Source organism: Mesoplodon bidens, assembly GCF_964165515.1.
Source record: "Mesoplodon bidens genome assembly, chromosome: 1".
Taxonomy (NCBI): Eukaryota; Metazoa; Chordata; class Mammalia; order Artiodactyla; family Ziphiidae; genus Mesoplodon; species Mesoplodon bidens.
Window position 1 is genome coordinate 63,312,006 of NC_138176.1, and position 27,600 is coordinate 63,339,605.

At 47.1% G+C, this 27,600-nt stretch overlaps 1 protein-coding gene and 1 pseudogene across 3 annotated transcripts in view; both read left to right on the forward strand.

Annotated features, from left to right (window-relative positions):
- Positions 1–2,128: 2,128 nt before the first annotated feature.
- PROM1 (prominin 1) overlaps positions 2,129–27,600 on the forward strand; it is a 165,079-nt gene continuing 139,607 nt past the window's right edge. For both annotated transcript variants that reach the window (XM_081226402.1, XM_081226399.1), the window contains exon 1: positions 2,129–2,165. The gene's annotated coding sequence lies outside the window, so the exon portion shown is untranslated. The remainder of the gene's footprint in view (positions 2,166–27,600) is intronic.
- Positions 25,825–27,600, forward strand: part of LOC308612508 (homeodomain-interacting protein kinase 1-like) — a 4,619-nt pseudogene continuing 2,843 nt past the window's right edge. Inside the window, exon 1 of the transcript in view lies at positions 25,825–27,586. The product of the transcript in view is annotated as a homeodomain-interacting protein kinase 1-like (transcript). The remainder of the gene's footprint in view (positions 27,587–27,600) is intronic.

Consider the following 27,600-nt stretch of genomic DNA (forward strand, 5'->3'; position numbering starts at 1 on the left):
TATAAATAAGGATCAGAGAAGTTGTGTGAGCTGCCCAGGGTCACACAGCTACTAAGAAGCAGAACAAGGGTTTAAAGTCAGACTTATATATTTAAAGACAAAATGGCTTATATTTAGCTTAATGGCTTATATTCAAATTATTTTTATCCCTGTAAATTCAGAATGAAATTCTAGAAGATGACATAGCTAGATATAAACAGGGATGGATTTGTAAACCTGAATCTAACACACCAAATGGGGTAAAAAAAAAAAGTGTCTTTTTCCACAAGAATGAGAATAACTTTCTGCTGTCTTCTGTGTGTGTGAGGAGTTTCTCTGAACTACATAGACCTCTGCCCCAGATGAATCAAAACAACTGGCTACAATGAGGGCCCATATACGGGTGATGCCTAACTAACATTTTTCCGGAGGCCAGAACAATTAGCATAGCTTTACCCAGGGCTTTAGAGATATTTATAGCAACAATAACAGCTGATTGCAAGTGTTTGTGTGCCAATTAAATTTATTCTAGGAAGTCTTATAATTATTAGGTTCAGTAGCTATCACATTGGACTCATCAGCTGAAGCCACAATTTAAAATTTTATTTTTAAAACCTCCATTGAAGCTAAGAATAGAAAAATAAGAGGGTTGCCCTGAAGTGGTATCTCAGGGCAAACACAGCTCCCTGAATTTTGTTCAGTCCCTGAAGAAATAAAACTTTACAACAGTGTAAGTGAAATAAAAAACTATTCATAAAAAAGCATCTTTCCAAATAATGCACTCTGCCATTTACAGAACTTATCAGAACATGAAAATTGTCCTTTAAAGCATTTCTGCGAAATCCTTAAATACTTCCAGAGTGAAAACTAATGCATTCTTAAACTCTCATGCTTTTTTTCTAGAAAAGTTGTTAACCAAAATGTACTCCTTACAAACTCGAACAATAGAAAAACCTTCAAACCTAACAAAATAGAAAAAGAGGGGTTGGATGGAGATACATTTATACAATGCTAGTGATTTTTTTTTCCTTCAAAGAAATTTTTCTTCTTTTAATGATGCTTTCAAGAAAAGGCTTTTAAAATAGAAAATCTGGAAAATACAGAAAAAAATGTAAAAGAATAGAAAAGAGAAAGACTTTTGTCCCACTGCTCCCAGAAACGATTGTGGCTACTAACATGTTGATCTCCTTTTGCTTTGTTTCTTCTAAGCTTGTTTTCTATTGTTTCCGTGTTCATTGTTATTTGTATGCCCATGGTTTTGTCCTGAGCAGTGCTGGTGACCTGGCAGATGGAGGTCTCGGAGCCCCAGCAGACTGAGCTGCCATCCACGCTGTGATCACAGGTGTTATTCCTCTTCCCCAGGCCGGATGTTTGCACAAATTGGTTCTGAGAATCAAAAAATCAAGCACTCTCTGTTCCACAGACTGACACCATCTTGCACCCAGGCTCAGAGCCCAAGTCCAAACCCCTCAGCCAGTCAGAAGCCTCAGGTTCAACAACCCTGATCTAGGTGATTTTAAAGACCGCCCCCGCCTAGGGGGACTTCCCTAGTGGTCCAGTGGGTAAAACTCAGCACTTTCAATGCAGGGGGCCTGGGTTCGATCCCTGGGCAGAGAACTAGATCCTGCATGTGTGCCACAACTAAGTCCACGTGCCACAGTGAAATTCCATGTGCTGCAAGGCCCCGCTTTTTGTTTAAATCCCTGTGAGTTCTGAGTAAGAGGCAGGAGGAGAGAGCCTTTGCAGAACATTGCCTGGGCCGCCCTGTTGCAGACTACTTGCCATCTCCACGACCCTAGCAGGTAGATTGTAGGAAGGGGCAGGGGCAGTCAGCAGGCTTTCTGCACGTGATCCCAGGTCACTGCTGGAGAAAATCAGATGAAAACCATCTGTTTGTGTCGGGGTCAGGAGAAAAGAAGCCATCAGTCAAAGCTTAAGGAAGAGTTTTGTTTTTTCTGTCCCTGCAAAATGGTCCAGATTCATTACATGCCCTGGCATGCATTTGATGCCGCCCGGGGTGATGGCCACACCCAGGCCCTGACCACACAGGATCCAGGGGCAGCAGGACTATAACTAGCGTTGCCAACCTCCAAACAGCCTCGGCCACAGTGTGTGGTAACCGTGACACATGCCATCTTCTCCCTGGACACAGCCAAGCCAGCAGCGGGGCAGTACGAAACCTTCAGGTCAGTCAGGGACAGAGCCAGGGGCTGGCAGGCGGGGCAGAGGGCCCAGTGGGGCAACTGGGGGCTCAGGGGTAAATGGTGCCCTGGGAAGGACTTCTAACGGGAGTCTGGAAGATGGGGGATTGGAGTAGAAAGAAACAGGGAAGTACTTCCTAAGTACTTACTGAACCCAATGCTACTTATACAATAATTCTATTATTTGAGCTTCTCAAACATGTGAGATAGGTATTGTTCTGATATTATGGGCTGGAGCTCTGCACCAGACCCTGGGGAAACAGCAGCAAGCAGACACCAAATCCCTGCTCCCCGGGAGCTCACCTTCTGCTGCGGGGAGCAGACAAGAAAGAACTAGACAAATAAATATATGAGATGACAGGTGAATGTGCTCCAAAGAAAACCTGAGCTACCTCAAGGGACAGCAAGCGGTGCCGTCGGGAGGGGCTGAGTGGCGTCTGGGTCTGAGACCCCAGGCGAAGGACGCAGCCGCGGCACAACTTGCCGGGAAGTGTGCTGGGGGCCTGGGGGCCACAGGGAGGCCCGGGAAGGGCGTGGCATATTGTTACAGGCTACGCTGGGCACTTTGGACGCTGTTCTGAGATGGGGGCCATCAGGGGCTTTTAAGCAAAGGAGGAACAGGATCTGGCTTCTGGTGTGAAAACATCGCTCCCCGGGTGGAGAATTAGACCACAGGTGGGAAACAGGAAAGCAGAGGCGCCTCAAAACCCCTCGTTTACAGAGGAAGATTCGGAGGCTCAGGAACGTGCCCTCAACATCCGATGGTGCCATGACCACCTCTCATCTTTGAGGGACTTCCTTTCGCCTTTAAGATAGAGCGCATGAGCGGATGAGACCACTTGTGATCTGCCTCCCCTCCCACCCCAGTTTCCCCGGCTACCCCGTGGCCTCCTGGATTTCTTTCTGGACTCAGGAGGCCCGCATTCAGGTACTTACCTGGTCTCTGCGCATTTGTCCTGATACCTAAAGTGCTCTCGTCCAACCTGCTCACCTGGCCGAGTCCTAGTCAACCTTTACAACCTGAACCCCCTTTTCTTAGGGAAGCCACTCCCGTCCCCTGCAGACCGGGCCAGGTATGCTGGGTACCTCTATGGGGTCCCCCTCCGCTTTGGTGGCATTCTTCACCTTTAGTGGTCCCTGCTCTTTGTTAGTCTCCCCTTCAGGCTCTGCAACACCCATAGGCAGGCTGGCTTCTCACCTTCCACCAACAGCACTTCAGCTAGGCACATGATCTGGCGCGTAATACGGACGCTTGCTCATGAATACTTTGTGAGTTGAGTAGAACACGTGCCCAAGATCACACAGCTAATAAATAGGAAGATCAGGATTCAAACTTCTGATTCCAACTTCCATGTAACCTCAGGATGCGGACTCAAGTCTCAGTTTAGCCCAGGCCCTGGGTGCTTCTTAAGAATATCTATTCCTGGCCTCATTCTGATCTGCAGAATCACAGCTCCAAGACTGACTTGGGATACTGCTTCTGTTTGTTTGTTAGTTTAATCAAGAACCCCATGTTCTTATCACCAAATATATTTTGGAAACACATTCCAATGGGACTCTTTCCCAGAGGAGGTTCCTAAAAGCAAAAAGTCAAGGAGGAGGTGAGAGAACATGATTCCAGGGACTATTTCAACTGTAACAACAGTTCCTTCTCAAATGTCTTCTCTCTTTTATAAAAGGAAAGTGCAACTGAAGCCCGATGTTTATGTGAATTATTTTGGGGGCCTAATGGAAGGTTCCTGAATTTCCATTGAGAGTGTAATTTCCTGGAAAACTCTAAATAGCACTGCCCGACAAGCTTTGACCAAGTCTGAATTAAGGAACACTCAAAAGAAGCACAAGCAAAGGCAGGGGAAACTCTCAAAGGCCCTGAAGGGGAGACAGAGAGGTTACCCAACCTATCTGAAGGCGCACAGTGGACAGGTGGTAGAGATGGAACCAAACCTAAATCCCTGTACCCCTGGCTGTTATTTTTTCTTCTGAACCATGAGAGTGTGCCAGGGCAGTGTGGGTTCTGCACAGAAACAACGATGCTTGCACTTCAGAGGAAAGGTGCTCTGTAAACATCACATTGGTGACCCACTTGAAGAATAGTACATGGCACACAGTAGGTGCTCAATAGATAGTGGTTAACTGATTGACCAACCCCAGTCTCCTTATCACCTGAGAACTGGATGCTTTATACTATTTCATTCTCTGCCTTGTTGAAGTAAGTTTGTGGAATCAAGTTCCCACTAGCCAAATGAAAATATGTTTGACGATTTTAAAAAGTAATCAGTGCAGAATCAAGGGAGGCAGACTGATTCTCACTCTGCCATTTCCTTACCTCTCAGAACCTCAGTTTCCTGATCTGAAAAGTGGGGATGATGCCTCCCTCATTGTGTTGTCAGTGAGGATTAGATGAGATACTGCATAGTACCTGGCACAGAGTCAGTCAGCATTGGTTAAATTAAAAAGAACAAACGAATGACAGGGAAGAAGTGGTTTGTTCTGCCTTAAATTTAGAATTGTCCTCCCTCCTCCCAGCCTCTTGCTCTATCTATCAAATGTGCAGCAACTATAGCCAGACCTTCCCTGAATGAAGAGTCTGTGGTTAGAGAGAGAAAGAGAGTCCAAATACACTATACTAATAAAGGCAGAAATGAATGACAAAAAAGCCCCCACAGGACCCACCATCTTTAATTGAATGTGATATATTGGCATTTTATTAGTTTTGAGGAAGTTTGGCTACAAGTAACAGAGCAGAAAACAAAACAAAACTGTAGCTTAAACTTCATAGAAATTTGTTTGTCACTCATTATAACACTGGTGGAAGGAAGGCAGTGTGAGCTGAAGTGATGCTTCACTTTTTCCTTTTATGTTGCTCTGCTGTGCATGGCTTCTATTCTCAAGATCAACTCATGGCCCAAGATGGCTGCTGGAGCTCCAACCATCAGTCCAAATTCTGGGCAGCAGGTAGGAGGAAGAGATGAAGAAGGAGGCACCCTCTTCCTCTGTGATGGTTCACATTATGTGTCACCTTGACTGGCCACAGGTGCCCAGTTTAAACATTGCTTCTGGATGTGTTTGTGAGGGGATTTCCTGATAAAATTAGCATTTTAATGAGTGAACTTAGTAGATTATCCTCCCTAGTGTGGTTTGGGCGTTGTCCAATCTGTTGAGGGTTTGAACAGAACAAAAGCTTGAGTAAGAAGAGATTTCCCCCTTTTTTTCCCCTGCTTGACCTGGGACATTTCATTTCATCTTCTCTTGTCTGTAGACTGGGATTTACTTTATCAGCTTCCCTGGTTCTAAGGCCTTCAGACTCCGACTGAAGTATACCACCGACTTCCCTGGGGCTCCAGCTTGCTGTTGGGAGATTGAGGAACTCCTCAGCTTCCAAAATCACGTGAGCCAATTCTTAGTAATAAATCTCCATATAGATCTCCTGTTCTGTTTCTCTGGAGAACCCTCATTAATACGCCCTCTAAGGACATTTCCGAGAACTGCATACACTGCATACACCACTCTGGCTTTATTCTGCTTAACCAGAATTCAGTGCTAACTCCGAGGAAGGCTGGGAAATGTAATCTTTACTGGAGGAGGCTATGGGCACTGCTTATTCATGATCTCAGTGAGTGAAAGAGGAAGGGCAGAGAGCATATGGGTGGGCAAGGAACGGTCCTGGCCACGTCCTTATTGTTTGTGTGCTGCTTGACTACTAGTGAAGCTCAGGGCTTTTCCTAGGCCAATTTTAAATGTTGAGTTGGGGTAGAGTATGGATGCTTTTTTCTTAAATGAAGATCTTATTTAGTAACCTAACATATGTAACTGACACCTAGGTGTTCGTTCCCCTTGAAATGGGGCTGGGACTTAAGACTCCTGTCCTGAGCAAACCCTAGGGCTCCCTGCCTCAGAGTTAGAAAACCACACTCAGAATGGAAGCCCTTTGAGAAAAGGCTTCTGGTAGTGGAGGAGTAAATGGACTTTTATCAAGCATTATCTTTGTAAGATACACATCACTGTTGTGCCTTTTGTTCTGAAAAGCTTAACGCCCACACCTTTCCATCCCCCACGGTGTCTCTCTTTCCGTGATGCAGGGGCCTGGTCTGGGCTTTCTCCAGTATTCTCTTTTCCCCTATCGTGCGATTGACGGAAAAATCCCTGAGCTGAGGATCCGGAACCTCCGGTACCCATCTTCCAGTGATCCTCTAACTACAGTCTACTGAATCCTGCGGCTTCTGCTGCCAGCATCAAGGACTACATGAGCAGGGAGTTTCTGGAAAGAAGGGAGGGGGGAGATCTGAGTGGCGGTGTGAGAAAAGGGGGATGGTAAGGAAGCTCTGCAGGCCTCATGATGGGTGATGTTCTCCTCCGCGTCTCTCGTCCCTCGGGAGACTGGCTGCAGTCACCATGCAGGGCAGTTTGGAGGCAGATAGAGCGGAAGGGTGTACCTGGAGAGCCACGGCGTGTGAAGGCAGGCCTTAAGGGGCAAGAAGATCCAGGTTTATTTGGGTCTTACTGGGTTTTAGTGGGGGAATCCCTCAGACTGGCTCTCAGTGATGGGTGGGCTAGAGTTTGAGAACCATTGGGCCAGGTGCCCTCTGGGGATTCTTTTAGCCTTCCAAATTATGGCCCAGATTTGGGGATGAGGCCATACACCTGAGATCTGTGCAGCACCTGTGGAGCTCCATGTTTTAAGGGCCTGTAGGAATTTGGAGATGGTAGTGATAATGATGTTGGGTCCTGTGATGGGCTGTGTCTGCAGGGGCAGGAGACAGGCTTCTGGTGGTTTTGTGGCCATGGGTGTCAGAGCAGCAGCTGAAGACCATGTTGGGCTCTGAGTGGTGGATGAAGGCAGAGAACAGACACCTTTGGGGACTCCCCAAAATACCTCATTGGTACTTTAAAAAGCATCTACTTTTCTGCTTAGGTAAGAGCGGGGTGGGCAGGGCATGGAGACTTCTAGTTGTGACAGAAATGTAAATGAGACTTTATTTATTTATTTTAGTTATTTGGTTGGGCCAGGTCTTAGTTGTGGCTCGCCAGCTCCTTAGTTGTGGCATGTGAACTCTTAGTTGTGGCATGCATATGGGATCTAGTTCCCTGACCAGGGATCGAACCTGGGCCCCCTGCATTGGGAGCATGGAGTCTTATCCACTGCACCACCAGAGAAGTCTCCAAGACTTTATTTTGTTGATCTAAGGTGTTGAGGCCAGCAGACATTTGCTGTATATAATAATTAGACTTCTTGCCAGCAATTGGGTGGAGAGAGGCAACCTCTCTAAGGAGAGGTTAATCTAATGGATATTCCAAAGGCCAGAGCTCTTCAACGTAGAGGAAAAAGCCAGACTCCTGAATAAGACACCAAGGCCCTTGTGAACCAGCCCTTGAGCACCCACACTGGATAGTGTCTTGTCAGGCTCCTCTCTCCCACACCACACAGCTTCCTCCTCCCCAGCCTTCCTTCTGGAATAATCTACCTAAAACTAATGTCATACCATTCCTCCTCTACTTTATAACCATTGATGATTCCTCCATTGCCTTCAGATGGTCCAAATCCCTTAGCATGGTTGTTGTATGAGCCCCTTCACAGCCTGACCCCTTCCAACCTCCTTCTCTAGATTCACTTTTCATTATTCATTTTCTCCAAATTGTGTTCCACACACTTTGCAATCAAACCCTACAATATCACTGACTGAATCTGAATGTTGTCAAACCCAAGTTCAGTCCTGGAAGCACAGTGAGGCCAAACAAACTGAAATGTCAGAGTATGGAGCAGAAAAAAGGTTTATTGCAAGGGCCAAGTTAGAAGAATGGGTGGCTCATGCTTAAAAAGCCTGAACTCCCTGGTGGGTTTTGGGGAAGAGTTTTTATAAGCAGAATTTGAAAGGAGGGTTGCAGGGTAGGTGACATTCCTCTGATTGGTTGATTTTGAGGTTACGGGGTGGTGTTCCAGGAATATCAATCATCAGCCTTCTGATTCCAACCAGAAGGGGTCCAGGTGCTTGTGCTCAGCCTGAAGGTACCAACCTCCACCTGGATGGGGGCCTTAGTTCCTGTAGCAGAACTCAGAGATGTGTACCAGATTGTTCTGTATATCCCTTGAGGAGGAACCAGGACCCTGCCCCATCACTGCACCATTGTTTCTTTCTTTTCTTTATAATTTATTTATTTTATTTATTTTTGGCTCTGTTGGGTCTCCGTTGCAGTGCGTGAGCTTCTCTTTGCGGTGGCTTCTCTTGTTGTGGAGCACAGGCTCTAGGCGCGTGGGCTTCAGTAGTTGCGGCACGCGGGCTCAGTAGTTGTGGCTCATGGGCTCTAGAGCACAGGCTCAGTAACTGTGGTGCACGGGCTTAGTTGCTCCGCGGCATGTGAGATCTTCCCGGACCAGGGCTCGAACCCACGTCCTCTGCGTTGGCAGGCGGATTCTTAACCACTGCGCCAGGGAAGACCTGCACCATTGTTTCTTGACTGCTCCTCCTTTGTTTCTGCTTTCCCTCACTCCAGTAATTAGTAACTGTTTGAATCTGCCCTTTGGAGTTCAGGGAAGGCCTAGGAGGCTGAAGCCTTTTTCATACAAACAAGAAATGGGGGGACATGGAAAGTCTTTTTTCCCCAGGAGGGCCCCATAGGATCCTGCTCGGTTTCAGAAAGACACCTAGGAATGCTGACTGCTTTGCTCAGAAGGTCCTCCTCCTTTTCTACCTGCTGAACTTCTCACTCCAAAGAAGTAGCTTGAGCACCAGGGACCCTGGGAAGCCTTCCCTGATCCAGCTGGGGCTGAGCTGAGCTTTGCTTCCTCTCTTTATGCCCACACTTACCTTGCCCTTGCTCTCTGTTGGTGCACCTAGAATTCAGAGTGTCCTTTGTTTGTTTCCCACACTAGATGGTGACAATCTTGAGGGCTGGGCTTGGTGTTCATCATCTCTGCAGGCTTAGAGCTTAGTATAGTCGCATGCAGAGCCACGCCCCAAAGAACTTATTTAGTGAACAGAGGGAAATGCATGGATAAGCTCTGGTCTTGGTCAGTGTTGCATGGAGTCACACAGGGCCAGCACAAAATGTAAGGGGTGCCTAAAAGCTCATTAATGAAGATGCATAATTTCTTTAAGTTGAAGTATAGTTGATTTATAATGATTCAGGTGTACAGCAAAGTGATTCAGTTTATATATATATATACACGCACACACACACACACGTATATAAAAATTCTTTTTCGGGCTTCCCTGGTGGCGCAGTGGTTGAGAGTCCACCTCCTGATGCAGGGGACACGAGTTCGTGCCCCGGTCTGGGAAGATCCCACATGCCACGGAGCAGCTAGGCCCGTGAGCCATGGCCGCTGAGCCTGCGTGTCCGGAGCCTGTGCCCCGCAACGGGAGAAGCCACAACAGTGCGAGGCCCGTGTACAGCAAAAAAAAAAAAAAATTCTTTTTCAAATTCTTTTCCACTGTGGTTTGTCACAAGATATTGAATATAGCTCCCTGTGCTATACAGTAGGTCCTTGTTGGTTATCTATTTTATGCATAGTAGTGTGCATCTGTTAATCGCATCCTCCTAATTTATCCCTCCCCTCCCCTTTCCCCTTAGGTAACCATAAGTTTGTTTTCTATGTCTGTGGGTCTATTTCTGTTTTGTAAATAAGTTCATTGGTGTCATGTTTTTTTTAGATTCCACATATAAGTGATAGTACATGATATTTGTGTTTCTCTGTCTGACTTACTTCACTTAGTATGATAATCTCTAGGTTCACCCATGTTGCTGCAGATGGCATGTAAAGATACATGATATTTTAATGCAATTAAAAAAAATCCACATTGATGCCCCCAACTCCATGATGAACAAATCTCAAAATGCTAAATAAAGACAGGATCCCATCCGGCCCATGCCCAACTCCTGTCACTCATCTTCCTAAGTCCCGTCCCCAAGTAATTTGCTCAAGAAGGCGACTCCCAGCAGTACCTGCTGAGAGGCTGGTTAGCCCTGCCACCAAGAGACTGGAGAGGAGACCATGGATTAGAAAGTAAAGTGAAGGTGAGGGAGGAGGGTGAAGGTGGTATATATTTTTAATTAATTAATTAATTTTTATTTTTGGCTGCGTTGGGTCTTGGTTGCTGCACGCGGGCTTTCTCTAGTTGTGGCGAGTGGGGGCCACTCTTTGTTGCAATGCGTGGGTTTCTCATTGCGGTGGCTTCTCTTGTTGTGGAGCACGGGCTCTAGGCGCGCAGGCTTCAGCAGTTGTGTGGCACACGGGCTTAGTTGCTCCACGGCATGTGGGATCTTCCCGGACCAGGGATCAAACCCGTGTCCCCTGCATTGGCAGGCGGATTCTTAACTACTGCGCCTCCAGGGAAGTCCCAAAGGTGGTGCATTGATTACTCAGGCATCAGCAGAAAGCAACTCTGGCTAACCTTAGGAAAGGAGCATACCGGAAGGGTGTTGGATGGCTCCTGACCTTGTCAGGAGGCTGGAGAACAGAATCAGATGCAAAGGCAGTGGACACAGCCTGGTTAGGACACGGTTTCTGGCACCTGGCATCACAGTCTTCGCTGCAGCACACACTCCAGAGTCAAAGTCACGGGCAGGAGTGGCCAACTGGTCGGGCCTGGGTAAGGCCATGCCTTGGGTGCATGACAGGTGAATGGGAGGATAACCCCCTGGCATTTGTGGTGGAAGATGCTGGACTGTAACCCACTACCACTCACCACAAAGGGGAGCTTGTCCCAGCTGGAAAAGGGCTGCATGTTGGACAACTCAACAAATGACAAACACTTAATACAGGCAAGGTTGAATTTCTCTCTTGGGAGACTGCTTAGAGCCATGAATTTAGATGGAAAACTCTAGAGAAGGAACAAACCAGTAGTTTTGAGAATGACAAAAGGAAAAATAGTAAGTTGGTTTCCCTTTCAGACACGTGTTCTGTTTTCTCGGTGCCTGTGATGGCCAGTAGGACACATTCAGATGGTTTTCCCGTGGAGGCAACAAGCTGTGGCGATGATGTGGTCCTCGTGTACCATCCAGCACAGTTGTACCAAAGAGCTGCCTTCTTGAAGTGGGGGGTGGAGACTGGGTGTGTCAGAGCCATTCTCTAACCTGTGGCTCCACTGTCTTTCTGATATCAGTTTATCCGGTTCAGCCAGCCAGCCCCAGACCTGCTGGTTGGAGAGACAAGGCTGGAGTCTAAAGAAGGACCGTTGTCCTGCCCTAAATACAGTCAGGGCTGGTGTGGTAAGGAGGACAGAGCAAGCACTTACTGGAACCTTCTGATGTGCAGGTGCCATACATGCCTTACCTCATTCATGCTCTCAAAGCCCAGCAGTACTACCAGGGTTAATTCCATTTTACAGGTGAGGAAACTGAGGCCCATGAGAGTTGGGTAACATGTCCAAGGTGACCCATAGAGTTAGGTGTGCCAGAGTCAGATTCAAACCCAGGTTGGTCTGTTCCAGAATCTGTGTTCCTGTCTGGCCCATCAACAAGAGAGAGTAACTTTACACCCATTGCTGGCCCTTATCTATTGAACTTTTGAGGTGTTTGACATTTTCCTTCCTTAAGAACCAATGTGAGAAAAGTAGCCAAGAGGAGACAGGGGGTAGAGTTCGCCCCTGGTTTGCTAACTCTGGTCTTCCACCCCACACTCAACTCAGCCCTGGCCCCCAACCCCGCAGCCATCACACCCTCACTGCAGGCCCACTGCACCTCCCATCTTCCAGTATTCCAGCCACTGACGTTCTTTTCTTTCTTTTTTACCTTCTTATAATGGAAAATTTCAAACCAGCACAAAATAGAACCCCTGATACCTATTACCCTGCTTCAATCATTTTACTGATTTAAATTTGATTTCAGTGTACTCTTAAGATGTTCATTAGTATTCCTTGCATCTCTAGGTCTCCTTACCAGGAGATTTTCCCTTAGATTTAAGGGGAATTTCCCTTAATTTTACTTTTCTTACCCCCTCGCACCCCTTACCCCTCTACCACTACAACTTAGGTACCTCTAAAATCCTCTTTTTGGGTTTATGCATTTTTGCACCTTCAGACAGCATTAAATGGCTTCTGAAATGTTTTGCAGAAAGACATGCATGCGAATGTTTCCTTCTGCTTTTTGTCCTCGTGAATCTCTAGACTCCTCTAACTTCACTCAGCTTTTCCAGGCTGTGCTTGCCCAGTTTTATGGTTCTGCTTTGTTGCCTTCCAAAGGAACCTGGACTGTTCTTTTTCATGTCGTTGTTCTTCTTACATTTTCTATTTTTTCTTTCTGCGGTACGTGGGCCTCTCACTGTTATGGCCTCTTCCGTTGCGGAGCACAGGCTCCGGATGCGCAGGCTCAGCGGCCATGGCGCACGGGGCCCAGCCGCTCCGCGGCATGTGGGATCTTCCCGGACCGGGGCACGAACCCGTGTCCCCTGCATCGGCAGGTGGACTCTCAACCACTGTGCCACCAGGGAAGCCCTTACATTTTCTTAAGAAAATTTTTTTTACCACCATCATTATTTGCCACTTAATAGGGTTTCATTGAGCAGCCACAGTACATGGGCAGCCAAGTCCGAGCAAAGAGTTTCTCACTGGCATGAAGTTGAAGTCATCACTCTGTCCCTGAGTGCCAGGACAGGGTCCGCCTGGCTGAGGAAAAGTCACTGAAAAAGGGTCTTTGCTTCCAGTCTGAAGGCTGCTGTGTGTTCTTGTGGTAAGAACTTCCAGTCAGGAGGAAGAAGGTGGGATTTTGAAACAAATCATCCCATCTGTTCGTATTTGTTAGGGTCTACTTTCCCACCTAGACTGAACACTCCATGAGGGCAAGGACTGTCTGCGGCTGTGTCCCCCGCACCCCCAGCACCTCCTGGCGTGTAACAAAATAGATTTTTCTTTAATTTGCTTGGATAATACCTTCTTCCTAGGATCATCTTAAACATTAAATGAAATGTTGAGCGTAATGGTTACCTTGATAAATGGTAAGTGTTGTTTTTATTGTGGACTAAGATATAGTATATTTTATTGTGGACTAAGATATAGTATAGTCCAAGTCTGTGAGCCTCAGTTTCCTTCTCTGACAAATGGGGATAACAATGCCCCCTTAGGAGGGTTTAATTAAATAAGGGAATGTAGGGAAATCGCTTTGCTCAGCGCTTGACAGAGAGTAGATGGTCAACAAATGTCAGCAAGCAGCAAACTTCCCTGTGGATATTCGTCATCTATCTTCTCATACTCTTGCTGTTACTATTGTCAAGGAAAAAATTAAGTAGTCAATCTAAGAAAGAAATGGAAAATTTTATTCAAGCCAAACTGAGGATTATAACCCGGGAGACAGTCAGTCGGTCAGAGAGCTCTGAGAACTACTCCAAAGAGGTAAAGGGGGAGGCCAGCCAGTATATATGTGATTTTGGTGAAGGGGGTACAGGCAATCAAGCACACATCTCAGTAGGTTGCTGCTAGCTCGAGGGATAACAATTTTAATTAGTGGTTTTAGTGCTTTTCTAAGTATGGGAAGATGCAGGAATACAGGTTCCTAAAAAACTTTTCCTGAAAATACCTAACTACCTGAAGGCTTGTTCTGCCAGTTTTCCCAGAGCACAGAGCATGTCATCCTGATCTTCACCCTGAATTCCTTCCAGGGTGTACTGTAGGTCAGCCACTGCAGTGGCTAATGACTTGATTCTTATGGACTGGATGGTGGGCAACATTCTTTATTTTACCATGCCTTCCTTTTCAGTCTTAATTCGACCAAGGTTTGGGAGGCATTTCGTGATCAATTTGTCCCATGGCGCTAGGAATGCTCATCCCCAGGTCAGGCAAGGATTGCGTTGATAGGCCACTCAATGTGCTATTACTGGACTAGGCCCTGTTAACTGTAAGCAAAAGCCTCTGGACAGCCTGTCTCACTGGTCTGTTATGGTCCAGGAAATGGTTCCCTCCTGTTGCTTCTTCCCATATCTAGAGTTACACTAACTATTACAATCACTGATCTTTGTTTTTATTTTATTTTATTTTTTTTTGGCCTGTGTCACATGGCACGTGGTATCTGAGTTCCCAGACCAGGGATTGAACCTGCACCCCCTGCGGTGGAAGCACGAATCTTTTTCTTTTCTTTTTTTTTTTAGGATGAGAGAACATATTTTAGTTAATAATTTGTTGGCTGGATTCTTAACTTTCAAATATTTGACATGTGGTCTATGGACCTCCATGTACTTTTGCCCTGAGCCCCATGTTAACGGGGAGCCTGGACCCTGGGAACATTGCTTAACCTTTTGGTACTAGGTTCCCCATTTGTAAAGTGGAAATAATATCAGAACTAACCTCATAGAGTTATTATAAGGGCCAATGAGTTGGCATATGGAAACTAACATTCTGCCCAATGCATGGTGAACATTCAGTAAAATGTTAGCTGTTGTTATTTTTCTCTCATCCAGGCCTGGGGTTCTACCTTCCATGCTCTGCAGAATTTCTGGTCCCCCACTGTCATGGGAAAGTGTGGAATCTTAACCACTGGACTGCCAGGGAAGTCCCACAATCACTGATCTTACAGAACTATACGTTTGGTCGATCATTTCAAGTCACCTAAGCATCATTAATTTTATCTGAGGCTCAGTCACACATTTGGTAATGCAAGAAACAATAATCTTGTAAAATGAGCAGAATACAAGTAGTATAGCTGGTAATATTAGTAAGGGCATAAGTAAGTATTTAAGCTATGAATTTCCATTAGGTGCAGTCCAGTATCTCCCCAGGTCAACTGACCAGTCTGTTCAGCACCAGTCTTTAAGTGAAATTCTATATTGGCATTGTACATAAAGTTCACCGAAGATCTCTGCATGTACAAGGTGAGGGTGGGTCATTATGACCTTTTACAGGATTGAGAAAGGAACGTTATCTTCTAAGGAGTTACATGGCTGGTGCCAGTAGGAGAATAATTGATCTTTACCTCTGGAGAGGTCTGGTTAACACCCATTGCAGATGTGCAATGCATACCAGTGGGGCCGGAGGAGGCCAAAGGGCAGAGAAAAAGTTTTATGTTTAAATTTTTCTTATCTTGCCTTAAAATGTGAATTTTCATCTCATCACTACTTTCATTTGTCTTCTTATGAGCTCATAGCTCCCCCCATTCCCCTTGTTTTCCTCTGAGATTTATTGAAGCCCTATTACATACGAGGCGCTTTCTCGTTAGCCCATGGGAAATTTCATGAATTGTCTTATTCTTTTTTCTGAATGCTTCTATGCTCACAGTTATAAGTAAAATGTCGAGTTTCTCCAAGTGGTAGGCTAATCTCAGAGCAAGCACCCAGCAGGGGAGATCTGTGAAGGTCACAGTGGAGGAATCCAAGCAGGTAGCTGCATTCTCAAAACAACTCACTTTGCAATTCTTCCAGGGCAGGCTGTGACTGGGGCGATGGGAAGTCACTCAGGGCTGACTCCCCAGGGCCGGGTAGGTGATGTGAATGGATTAAGCGGCTTGGGTGCACAGTATGCTTCAGTTCATGACTGACACGCTTAGCACTTGCCAAAACTGATACCAGGGACTCCCTCTTTAATATAGCTGATAAATTCTGCCTAAACTCAGTCATTTCTCCTGTGACTGAAAAAAAATCAAACCCTAGATTTTGAAAATACTTGTTTGTCACAGTTCAGGGGAAGGGGGCGGGATGCTACTTCTGTCTGGTGGGTAGAAGTAAGGGATGCTTGAACATCCTACAATGCACAGGACAGACCCACAACAAAGGGTTATCCAGCCCCAAATGTCGAGAGCACTGAGGTTAAAAAACCCTGATCTAGAACAATATTCTCACTTCGTTTGTAATTTTTCTTCCCTCCATAATGAAGCATGGGCTTCCGTAGTTGGGGCACGCAGACTCAGTTGTGGCACATGGGCTTAGTTGCTCCGCAGAATGTGGGATCTTCCTGGACCAGGGATCGAAGCCATGTCCCTTGCACTGGCAGGCGGATTCTTAATCACTGCGCCACCAGGGAAGTCCCCAGGTGTTCTACAATTTTAACTTCTACCTTTACAGAGTTGTGATATAGCTTAGTCAATATAAATACAATCAAATACACACCTCTGTAAGGTCCAATAATTCCCAGAAGGTCCTTTAGATCATGCCCCTCACTCCACTGAAAATATGCCCAGTCATCTCCTTTGCCCATTTCCAAGTTTTGGACAATTTATTTGGCAGAGCAGAAGTCAGAATATATCCAGCTTCTTCAGCCTCTCTGGCTTTGAGCCTTACAAATCCTTAGGACATATTATGTAAATATTTATGGAATGAATATTTAGCTTGTGGACCCAATAGCCCTACACCCTAATTTATGAAATTGGAAAGAAAGATAGGGGGTAGGGGTGAAAGGGAGTTTGACAGAGAAATAGTAAGAGCAGAAATAATAGCTGCTATTCAGCATACCTACAGGTATGTTACATATGTCATCTCATTTAATCTTTGCAAAACCTGTGGTTTGTAGGTGAGGAAACTGAAGCTCAGAGACATCAAGTACTTACTGAAGGGTGTACAGTGAACATGCTTATTGATTTGTTGGCTTGTGTGTCTCCTTTATGAAGGGGTTGGCCCTGGGAGGCCAAGGGTGTGCTTTGTTATTCTCTGCCCTATCTCTTTGCTCAGTCTGGCCCACAGAAGGTGGTCAATCACAATTTGTCAAATGCATGTGTAAGTGAATGAATGAAGGAGAAAAGTGAATGAATGAGTGAGTGAATGGAGTAACAGAGCTAGGGCTCATTCCCCGTTCTGTTCAAGCTCCAACTCCCAGGTTTTCCACACTATACCACAAAACATAGCTCCACGTTTCACTCTCTGACATGAGTAGGTGTTTGGGACTATAATTTAACACGTTGATTGCTCTGGCAAAAGTGAATGGTGTTTTAATTAGCAGAAATTTTAGTGGATTTAAAATCAATATTTTAAATATTGATTTAAAATAAATATCTGATGATAGCTCAGGTAGCACATCAAATATGAAGCAAAAGAGAATTTTGCAGAGAATGCTTTTTTAGAAAGTCTCACAATGAGGGTAAATAAGAGGAAAAGATAGTGTTTGAGAAAAGATTTTTTTTCATAAGTTTCATTTGAAAGAGTTACCAGAAGACAGATTCAGCACACAAAATATAAAACTTCCCCACACCTGCCCCTGTTACAGTGTGACTGACTTTTCATTAGTATGTTCTGGGTCAGGGTAACTAGAATCTCTAGCTCCTGATGAGTAGCAGTGTTACTGAACTCAGATTCAGTTGCTTGTTGCTCAAGAATCCAATACTGAGAGACAAGTGTTAGGTGAAAAAAAGATAGCTTTATTGAGGAAGCTGGCAATCCTGGGGAGAAGGTGGACTCATGTCCCAAAGAACCAACTCCCAACTCCCCAGGTTTTGCTTGGAGATTATATAGGGAAAAGAGGAAGGGGCTACATGCTAGGGAGGAGGTAATCTTCTATTTTCAGAGATGATTTCTTGATTACATGGTTTCAAATAGCCATCAGGTCTCTCTTGTGGTTGGAACATTATCTGAGCCATAAATCTCTGGTTAGCTGGGAGAACTCCTCAGGGTCCTGCTCGGTTTCAGGTGCTGAGTAAATGCTACTGAATGAATGAATGTATGAATAATTAACAGATGCTTAATAAGTGCTTTCATATGATGCAGAAGATAAATGCAAATTAATAGTTCTTTAGAGGAAAGTAATAATAGTAAGTATCCCCAGAGGGGTAAAACACTGCATGCATAGATGTAAGTTTTGTGCTGTATAAATAAAAGTTCCTGGGTGAATCTCTTTTGGGATATAATAAAAACTGAAAACTATAGAATCAGAAATTGTGGAATTTTCCTCTCTACCTCCTTCTGCAATCTCTCAATAACATTTAGCTGGAAAGAACCTTGCTTTCCTCCAGAAAATAAGAGCAAGTATCCTAACACTTTATAATTCTCTGACCTTCTGCTGCTCTCATTTTTTCCATACTGTTACTGAAGTCAGATTATGAAGCCCCATCTGAGTTAGTGCATGTTAAAAATGATGTCAGGGGGAAAGCCACAGATGAAAGCCAGCCCTAGAGATGAGGCATTTATTTGAAACAGTTACCGAAAGACAGATACAGCACATAAAATATAAAACTACCCAATACCTGCCTCCTTAAATTGTGACTGAGTTTTCTAAGTTCTCCCCAGGTTTGGAATCCAGGCTCTGAGGTACTGCCCTTGGCCTGGCCCCTTCTCTCTCTTTCTTCCTCTTGGTCCAAACTAGATGGAAGTTTTTTTCCTCTGAATTAGTATGTAGTGGGCTTGATGGATGAGTTACAAATCTTAGCTGAATGTTCTCAAAGTACAAGAAGAATGTATTCTTGGCTTTTGATTATTAAACACCAGCAATGCTATTTTTTGGCATCTAAGTCCAGAGGCAAGTGGAAAAAAGCAAGATTAATAGGCAATCATGAGGTAGAACATTTATAGGAGAACCTTGGTTTACATGAAGTCATTCCCTTCCAAACTGGTGGGATTTCTATTGAGAACAATTTCTCTTTCCCTCTCACTGGCTCTCTGTCTCTCTCTCCTTTTCCCTCTCTCCCTGGCTGTCTCTTACACAAATTTCAGTCTTAAGAAGACAAGGCAGTGGATGTTGAGTTTGCATAAACCCATTTTTCTAAAGCATCATATGCTGCAATGTTTATTGGTCATACAAATACATTATTTTGAGGGAACATAGTTATTTATAGAAAATTTCAGGTTAATTAGAATAATATACTAACTAACCTATTTTGTTTTAGTCTTAGTGCCTCAGAAAAAAATATTCAAAGTTCTTCATAAGGAACATCTTGTCAAAGATCGAGGATTGTTGAATGACCAAGTGTTGTGTACTCTGACAATAACTGATTTGAATCAGCATTTCATTTCTAATGTTACATAACCCTGCTCACTTTTCTTGAAACTTAAGTTTGTTATTGTAGTCCTGTTGTAATTTTCCCTTTATTATGTTTCACTATTTAACCCAGCACTGTCCAATAGACCTGTCTGTGATGATGGAAATGTGCTGTCTGCCCTGTCCAAGATGGTAGCCTTTAGCCCTATGTGGTCATTGAGCATGGCTATTGACCAGTGAGGAATGTGAAGCCCAGGGGTGTTACATGACTTACCAGGGAACACACTGGCTGTTTGTGACTGAAACTGAATGAATCTTCTGGATCCTTCTAGGATGCCCTGCTGCCTCCTGTTTAGATTTCACTTGGGCAGGCAAAGTGAGGAGCAATTTCAGAAAGGGGGACAAGTTTTGCATCAAATGACTCAGTGTGTATGGGAATAACATCACCCCCTCTGGCCTTGCATAGAACATATGACATAGAAGTTCAGTTGCACTAAATCAAAACCACGATGAGGTATCACCTCACACTGGTCAGAATGGCCATCCTCAAAAAGTCTACAAATAATAAGTGCTGGAGAGGGTGTGGAGAAAAGGGAACCTTCCTACACTGTTGGTGGGAATGTAAATTGGTGCAGCCACTATGGAGAACAGTACAGAAGTTCCTTAAAAAACTAAAACTAAAGCTGCCATAGGATCCACTCCTGGGTACATATCTGGAAAAAAACCAAAAACTCTAATTTAAGAGATATATGCACCCCAATGTTCATAGCAGCACTACTTACAATAGCCAAGACATGGAACCAACCCAAGTGCCCATCAACAGATGACTGGCTTAAGAAGATGTTATATATAAACACACACACACACACACACACACACACACACACACTGGAATATTATTCAGCCATAAAAAACAATGGAATATTGCCATTTGCAGCAACATGGATGGACCTAGAGAGTATTATGCTTAGAGAAATAACTCAGAGAAAGACAAATACTACATGATATCACTTACATGTGGAATCTAAAAAATAATACAAATGAATCATATACAAAACAGAAAGAGACTCACAGACATAGAAAACAAACTTATGGTTACCGAAGAGGAGAGGGTGGGGAGTGACAAATTAGGAGTATGGGATTAACAGTTACAAACTATGATACATAAAAGAGATAAGCAACAAGGATAGCACAGGGAATTATATTGAATATCTTGTAACAACCTATAATGGAATATAATCTGCAGAAAAAAATTGAATTACTGTGTTGTACACCGATAACTAACACAATATTGTAAATCAACTGTACCTCAATTAAAAAAAAAGAGAAAAGAAATTCAGTTGTGCTGAATAGTGGGACTGTAGGATTAGAACTCCAAGCCAAGTTGAACAGAATAAATCATTAGTTCCTGTTACAGTCTGCTTAAGGCTGCTCAGAACACATCTTAATATTGTGTTCTATGTTTACTATTTATTCATTCATTTATTAAACACCTATGATGGCCCAGGTAGAGTAGGTGTTGGGGGTATGAAATGGATAAAAACAGCTGAAGCATTCAGCGCCTGCAGGAAGACTGATGGCCAGCCATTTCAATCCACACTACATTATCTGTAGGGAGAGGACAGGCCCCAGAGGGTTTTATGTTATCTTTGGGGCACTGGTATGTTAGGATAATCATGGGCACTGGAGGCCACATCTGGGTTCAGATTCAGTGCGTCACTCACTAGCTCTGTGACCTTGGGCAAATTACTGAAACTCTTTTTTTTTTTTTTTTTTTTTTTTGCGGTACGGTGGCCTCTCATTGTTGTGGCCTCTCCCGTTACAGAGCAAAGGCTCCGGATGCACATCCTCAGCGGCCATGGCTCACGGGCCCAGCCGCTCCGCAGCATGTGGGATCTTCCCGGACCGGGGCACGAACCTGTGTCCCCTGCATCAGCAGGCGGACTCGCAATCACTGTGCCACCAGGGAAGCCCATTTCTGAAACTCTTTTAGCCTTATCTTTAAGATGGAGATAATACTGTGCTGTTGTTGTTGCTAAGGTTACATGAAATAATGCACATAAAGCACTTGGCATACTGCCTCATTTGTAGTAAGCATTCATAAAGTTTTAGCTATCACCACTATTATTGTTATTATTATTATCATTATTTTTCTTTCTTTCTTTCTTTCTTTCTTTCTTTCTTTCTTTCTTTATTTCTGGTACGTGGGCCTCTCACTGCTGTGGCATCTCCCATTGCAGAGCACAGGCCCCGGACGCCCAAGCTCAGTGGCCATGGCTCACGGGCCCAGCTGATCCGCAGCATGTGGGACCTTCCCGGACCGGGGCACGAACCCGTGTCCCCTGCATCGGCAGGCGGACTCTCAACCACTGCGCCACCAGGGAAGCCCCATCATCATCATTATTATTAGGAGTAAAAATGAGCTTCCTGAGGCATAATTATTTTTACTCGGCAGACAAGGAACCAGGCTCAGTGAGATTAAGCAGCCAAAGTCACAGTGGTGAAAAGGGACAGGGCCAAAATTTGAGGCAGGGCAGAGCTGGCTGCCCTCAGGAGGGAAGAACTCACCTCTGGGCCCCACCCAGAGAGGGCTGCCCTTGAGCAGAAGTGCTGGGGCCTCTGGAGGTGTTCAAGCAGAGGCCCTGACCACTTTCAGACGAAGAAACAGCAGGCCTGATTAGATGTCTCAGGGCACCATCTAACTTTGCATGCCTGTAGTGCAGTTTTCAGAAGTTTCCTGAACTAGCATTTATCCAGGAAATATGCACATTCAAGATCAGTTTAAATTTAAATCAAGCAAAAATAATGCCCTTTCGAGCACCTGTTTTATGCTAGATTCTGGGGTAAGTGAAAGAGCTGTTGAGTTAACCTTCCTGTCCATCATTCAACTGTCAGTCTGTCCATCCTTCCATGCATCCATCAACCCATCCATATCACAAACATTAAACACCTACTGTGTGCTAACTTCCGGAAGGTGCTTTTCTTCCATTAGTCTTATTTTTCCTACCAGAGAGTACTGTCCACTCAAGATAGGAAGTAGTGAGTGAGGAGTGAGGTGAGCACAGTTAGAAGAGGGAGTGGTTGCTTGTGGCAGAAGGTCCCCACCCCTCAGCTTGAGGGGATGGCAGGCAACGCACAGCCAAGAGACCGATATGAAAGGAGTAATGAAAGCTCCGTGTGCTTGGAGCTATAGTGGATGCCTGTGTACGTACATGGGAGCAAGGGCTGCTTTTTGCCGGTTTTATAGCTCCAGCCACTAGCATTACGATTGGTACACGCTAACGAACCAAATAATTGGGGTTTTGTTTTATTTGAGTAATTTTTTTTTTTTTAAGTCTTGGAAACTGGCATTAGAAGCGTCTAAAGCGGCAGAGGGAGTCAACCAAGGCAGGTCTGAGGTGGAACCAGAGAGATGCGAAGTTTTTAGAAGAGGAGCGGCGTTCCAAGTAGACCGCTCAGCCTGCCTCAAGGAGGCCTGGGTCCTGTGGGAGGGACGTGCTCGGTTGAGCGGGGCTCTAGCCCCAGGAAATGGAGGCAGCTAGGTCCCAGTGGGTGCCCCGGGGTATCGTGGCGAAGCTGCTTAGCTGGTCCAACCGGGAGCGCGCGGGCCGAACTCCAGGATTAGCTACCTCTAAAGCACCGAGCCAGTCCCCACCCGCCACCTGGCTGCGCGCTCAGCTCTCCCGCCGCGGGTGAGTACATTTCAGGAAGCAGTGCATTGCGGCAGCCTCATCCGCAAGTCCCGCCCGGGAGCTGGGGAGGCCGCAACACGTCCCCAAGGGCACCCTGGGCCTCGCCGGCGCGCCTCCAAGGCAGGCGCCTTTCCGGACCCGCTCCGTCCCGGGGTCTGGCCGGCGCGCGGGGCAGCGGGGCAGCGGGGCAGCGGGGCGGCCTCTCCGGAAGCCATCCCGGTGGTCCCCGAAGCCGACTCATAAATCATTCATGAGCGGGGGCCGGCCGAGCAGGGCTGGGAGGAAAGAGGGGGTCGGCAGCGGCGGCGAGGGCTAACCGGGAGCTGGACCGGGCGCACGGTGTGTAGCCGCGTCCTCACGCCGGAGGTAGGAAGGGGTCTGCGGCCCCGACCCGGGGGCTGCGTGCACCCCTTTCCAGAAAGCTGGGGGCGGAGAATGGGGAAAGGAGGGGCTTGCTCTGCTCCCTTCTCCTCCCAACCCTCGGCACCCTCTCCCCGGGCCGCGGTAGGTGGTGCGAGCCCGGGAGCGTCGGGGGAACCAGAGGAGCCGCGGGGCTGGCGAGGTGGACCCTGCGAGAGTTCCGGGCAGGGCGCAGACGCACGCAAACTTTGCGGGCTGCGTGGTGGGTCTTCTTTCCGCCCACTGGAGGGGAGCTGGCGGATGTGGCCAGGTTCCGGGGCGCGAGCAGGCGGTGGGAGCGCGAGTGGGACCCAGACCCCGAGGCTACCGGCTCGTTCTCTGAGAGGGCGGCGGACGAGGCGAGGTTGGTCCGGGGCTTGGGAACTGTTGGGCGGTGAAGGGAGTCCTGGGGAGTGGAACGAGGGGTGCGGGACACTGACCCTCCCCAGCTGGGTATGGAAAGGGGTCACCTTCCTCTGGTTTGCTAAAAGAAGTACGCGGTGCAAACGACCATCACAGGAGCGGGGCTCTGGGGGGTGCCACGGGAGGCCTTATCGCCTTGCCCATCTGGGAGCGCGCGCACGCACCCCTGGCTTGATGCATCCCCCTGGTCCGCTTTGGGTGGACAGCGCGGGGACTTTTGGCGATTGCCTGTTGGAGAACGGGGTGATGGAGGCGCACCCCGCTGGGTGAGGCGCGGGCCAGGACAACAAAGGGAAGCGTGGACAGAGGAGGAGCTTCGCGGTGCGGGAGAGTCGGGGGCCCGAGGTCAGTTTCCTCGAAAGCCCTTTCCGAGAGCGTCGGGGGATGCGATCAGGGGGCCCTGCGGCACACGGCTTAGGACGGCGAGCCCAGTCCAAGCCAACCCGCGCCTCGGCGGGGAACCGGCGCCGACTCTCTCGCTGCAGCCAAGTTACTCCGGCAACCCCCTCCCCCAGGCGACGGCGGATTCCTCGAGTCTCCTGGTTTCCCGCGCCCGCCTTGCCGCCCATCCTTTGTCCCGCAGGCGGGGAAAGGTTCCTGGCGCGGAGGGAGCGAGGGCAGGAGCGGCCCGGGCCTGGCGGTGGGTTGGAGGGGAAGGCTGGGGAAGCGGCGCCACCAGCTTTCCGTAGCAACAGGTTGCGCCTGTAGCCCGCGGCGGCTGCTGACCTTGCTCCTGCCCGGGCAGGAGGAAGGTTTTCCCGGGTTTCTGAGAGAGGCGGCAGATCTTTGTTAACACAAGCAGGTGTGATTGAGGTCCTTGAACGTCCCCTCCCCCCATCCCAACAGAGACCCACTTGGAGACCCAAACAGCTGCTGTTCTTTGGTTGCTTGGACCATGTGAAATTGCCATTTTCAAAAGGCTTGACTATCAGCAACTTCCTATTATTCAATGTGTGTGAAGTTACTTTTCTCACTCATTTGTGAGTTTCCTCCTTCAATGTTCTGGAAGCTGTTCTGCCTGTCAGGGTGAGCCTGGCGGCCACGGTAGAGTTGAGGATATTGCCGTTCGCAGGGGCAGTCCAGACCCTCAATCGACGGCCAGTTGTGTGTGTGTGCCAGGCGTTGTCCCTATTCTATTTCCAACCCTCCGACACTATTTAAAACACCATTTTACAGACTAGCACAAGGGAAAGCGTGGAGATTGTAAGCAACTGCTGTCACAGAGCTCATCAGCGGGGCTAGAGACTCCCCAGTCTCGAAAGCCAGGACTCTGGTCGCTGCAGCAGCGCCCTTTAGTTTAGTTTTGTTTTCTTAATGTATCCCATTATTTTTTAATGAACTTCCTTATGAGTTCCACGCTGGACTATTTCTGTGTATCTAGTAAGGTGAAGCAAAGTGCATCAAAGGATAGGTTGAAAATAATAAAACTTTAAACCAAATATTGTGTCGTCGGGACTGTTTAAAATATGAAGAAAATCAGTTTTGCAGGGACAAGAGTTCGCTCTGAGATTTGATCAAGGTCAGGATGCATTGTTAAAAATGACAGAAGCCAATTCTGGGTAATTTTAGCAAAAAAAAAAAAAAAAAGGGACTGGATACTGGGTGGCTTAGCGAAGTGACAGAAAGGCTGGCTAGCCAGGCTTGGGAGCCCGGAGGAGTGGGACTCAGGACATGCAACAGGACCCCTGATGGGTGTATGGCCACGGCTGCCACCATTAGACTCTGGCTGTGGCTGCTGGCATGTTGACATCATTGCTAGGATGACGTGGAAACTGCCTCTGCCTCAGTGTGTCTCATGCACAAGCCCAGGAGTAAGCATCTGATTGGCTGAGCCTGGGCTCAGTTTGGGCACCTCAGCTGACCTCACAATGGGAGGCAGGGCTGCCACTCCCAGAACTCACAAAGGTGGGCTCAGAAGTTGGGCAGTTCCCATCTGCCCTCCCACCCCGCAAAACCCTAGATAGCACCTACACAGATCCTTTTAAAAGAAATTCCTTCAAAAATTCCTTCAAGAGGGGGCCCGGCGGTGGCCCCGGACGGCAGCGAGAGACTGAGGCGGGAGCGCGCGGTGCTGAGGCGGCGGCGGCGGCGGCGGCGGCGGCGAGAGGCCGAGCAGCGGAGCTGGAAGGAGGCTGGGGGCGCTCCCCCCGTGAGATGGGCACGGGTAGGCTCCGGTGGGCGGGGGCCGGGGCCCGGGCCGGCTCGCGCGGGGGATATGATGACCCAGCGGCAGGGCCCCGGATCTCGTCTCCTCCTCCGCCTTCTCACTGCAGCCCCAGCTGGCGGCTGAGAACCAGACACACCGGCGGTATGGCATCACAGCTGGAGGTGTTCCCCCCCCCCATCAGTGTCGTCGAGTGCCTTCTGCAGTGCAAAGAAACTGAAAATAGAGGCTTCTGGTTGGGATGTTTCTGGACAGAGCAGCAACGACAAATACTATACCCACAGCAAAACCCTCCCAGCCACACAAGGGCAAACCAGCTCTTCTCACCAGGTAGCAAATTTCAACATCCCTGCTTACGACCAGGGCCTCCTCCTCCCAGCTCTTGTAGTGGAGCATATTGTTGTCACAGCTGCTGATAGCTCTGCCAGTGCTGCTACATCAACCTTCCAAAGCAGCCAGACCCTGACTCACAGAAGCAACGTTTCTTTGCTTGAGCCATATCAAAAATGTGGATTGAAAAGAAAAAGTGAGGAATTTGACAGCAACGGTAGCGTGCAAATCATAGAAGAACATCCCCCCCTCGTGCTGCAAAACAGGACTGTGGTGGGTGCTTCTGCCACGACCACCACTGTGACCACGAAGAGTAGCCGTTCCAGTGGAGAAGGGGATTACCAGCTGGTCCAGCATGAGATCCTTTGCTCTAGGACAAACAGCTATGAAGTCTTGGAGTTCTTAGGCCGGGGCACATTTGGACAGGTGGCTAAGTGCTGGAAGCGGAGCACCAAGGAAATTGTGGCTATTAAAATCTTGAAGAACCACCCCTCCTATGCCAGGCAAGGACAGATTGAAGTGAGCATCCTTTCCCGCCTAAGCAGTGAAAATGCCGATGAGTATAATTTTGTCCGTTCTTATGAGTGCTTTCAGCATAAGAATCATACCTGCCTTGTGTTCGAGATGCTGGAGCAGAACTTATATGATTTTCTAAAGCAGAACAAGTTTAGCCCACTGCCACTCAAGTACATCAGACCCATCTTGCAGCAGGTGGCCAGAGCCCTGATGAAGCTCAAGAGCCTTGGTCTAATTCACACTGACCTTAAGCCTGAAAACATAATGCTGGTCGATCCAGTGCGCCAACCCTACCGAGTGAAGGTCATTGACTTTGGTTCTGCTAGTCACGTTTCCAAAGCTGTGTGCTCAGCCTACTTACAGTCACGTTACTACAGAGCCCCTGAAATTATTCTTGGATTACCATTTTGTGAAGCTATTGATATGTGGTCATTGGGCTGTGTGATAGCTGAGCTGTTCCTGGGGCGGCCTCTTTATCCTGGTGCTTCAGAATATGATCAGATTCGTTACATTTCACAAACACAAGGCCTGCCAGCTGAGTATCTTCTCAGTGCCGGAACCAAAACAACCAGGTTTTTCAACAGAGATCCTACTTTGGGGTACCCACTGTGGAGGCTTAAGACACCTGAAGAACATGAATTGGAGACTGGGATCAAATCAAAAGAAGCTCGAAAGTACATTTTTAATTGTTTAGATGATATGGCTCAGGTGAACATGTCCACAGACTTAGAGGGAACAGATATGTTGGCAGAGAAGGCGGATCGAAGAGAATACATTGATCTGTTAAAAAAACTGCTAACAATTGATGCGGATAAGAGAATTACTCCTCTGAAAACTCTTAACCATCAGTTTGTGACAATGACTCACCTTCTGGATTTTCCACATGGCAATCATGTTAAGTCTTGTTTTCAGAACATGGAGATCTGCAAACGGAGGGTTCACATGTATGATACAGTGAGTCAGATCAAGAGTCCCTTCACCACGCATGTTGCCCCAAATACAAGCACAAATCTAACCATGAGCTTCAGCAACCAACTTAATACCGTGCACAATCAGGCCAGTGTTCTAGCTTCCAG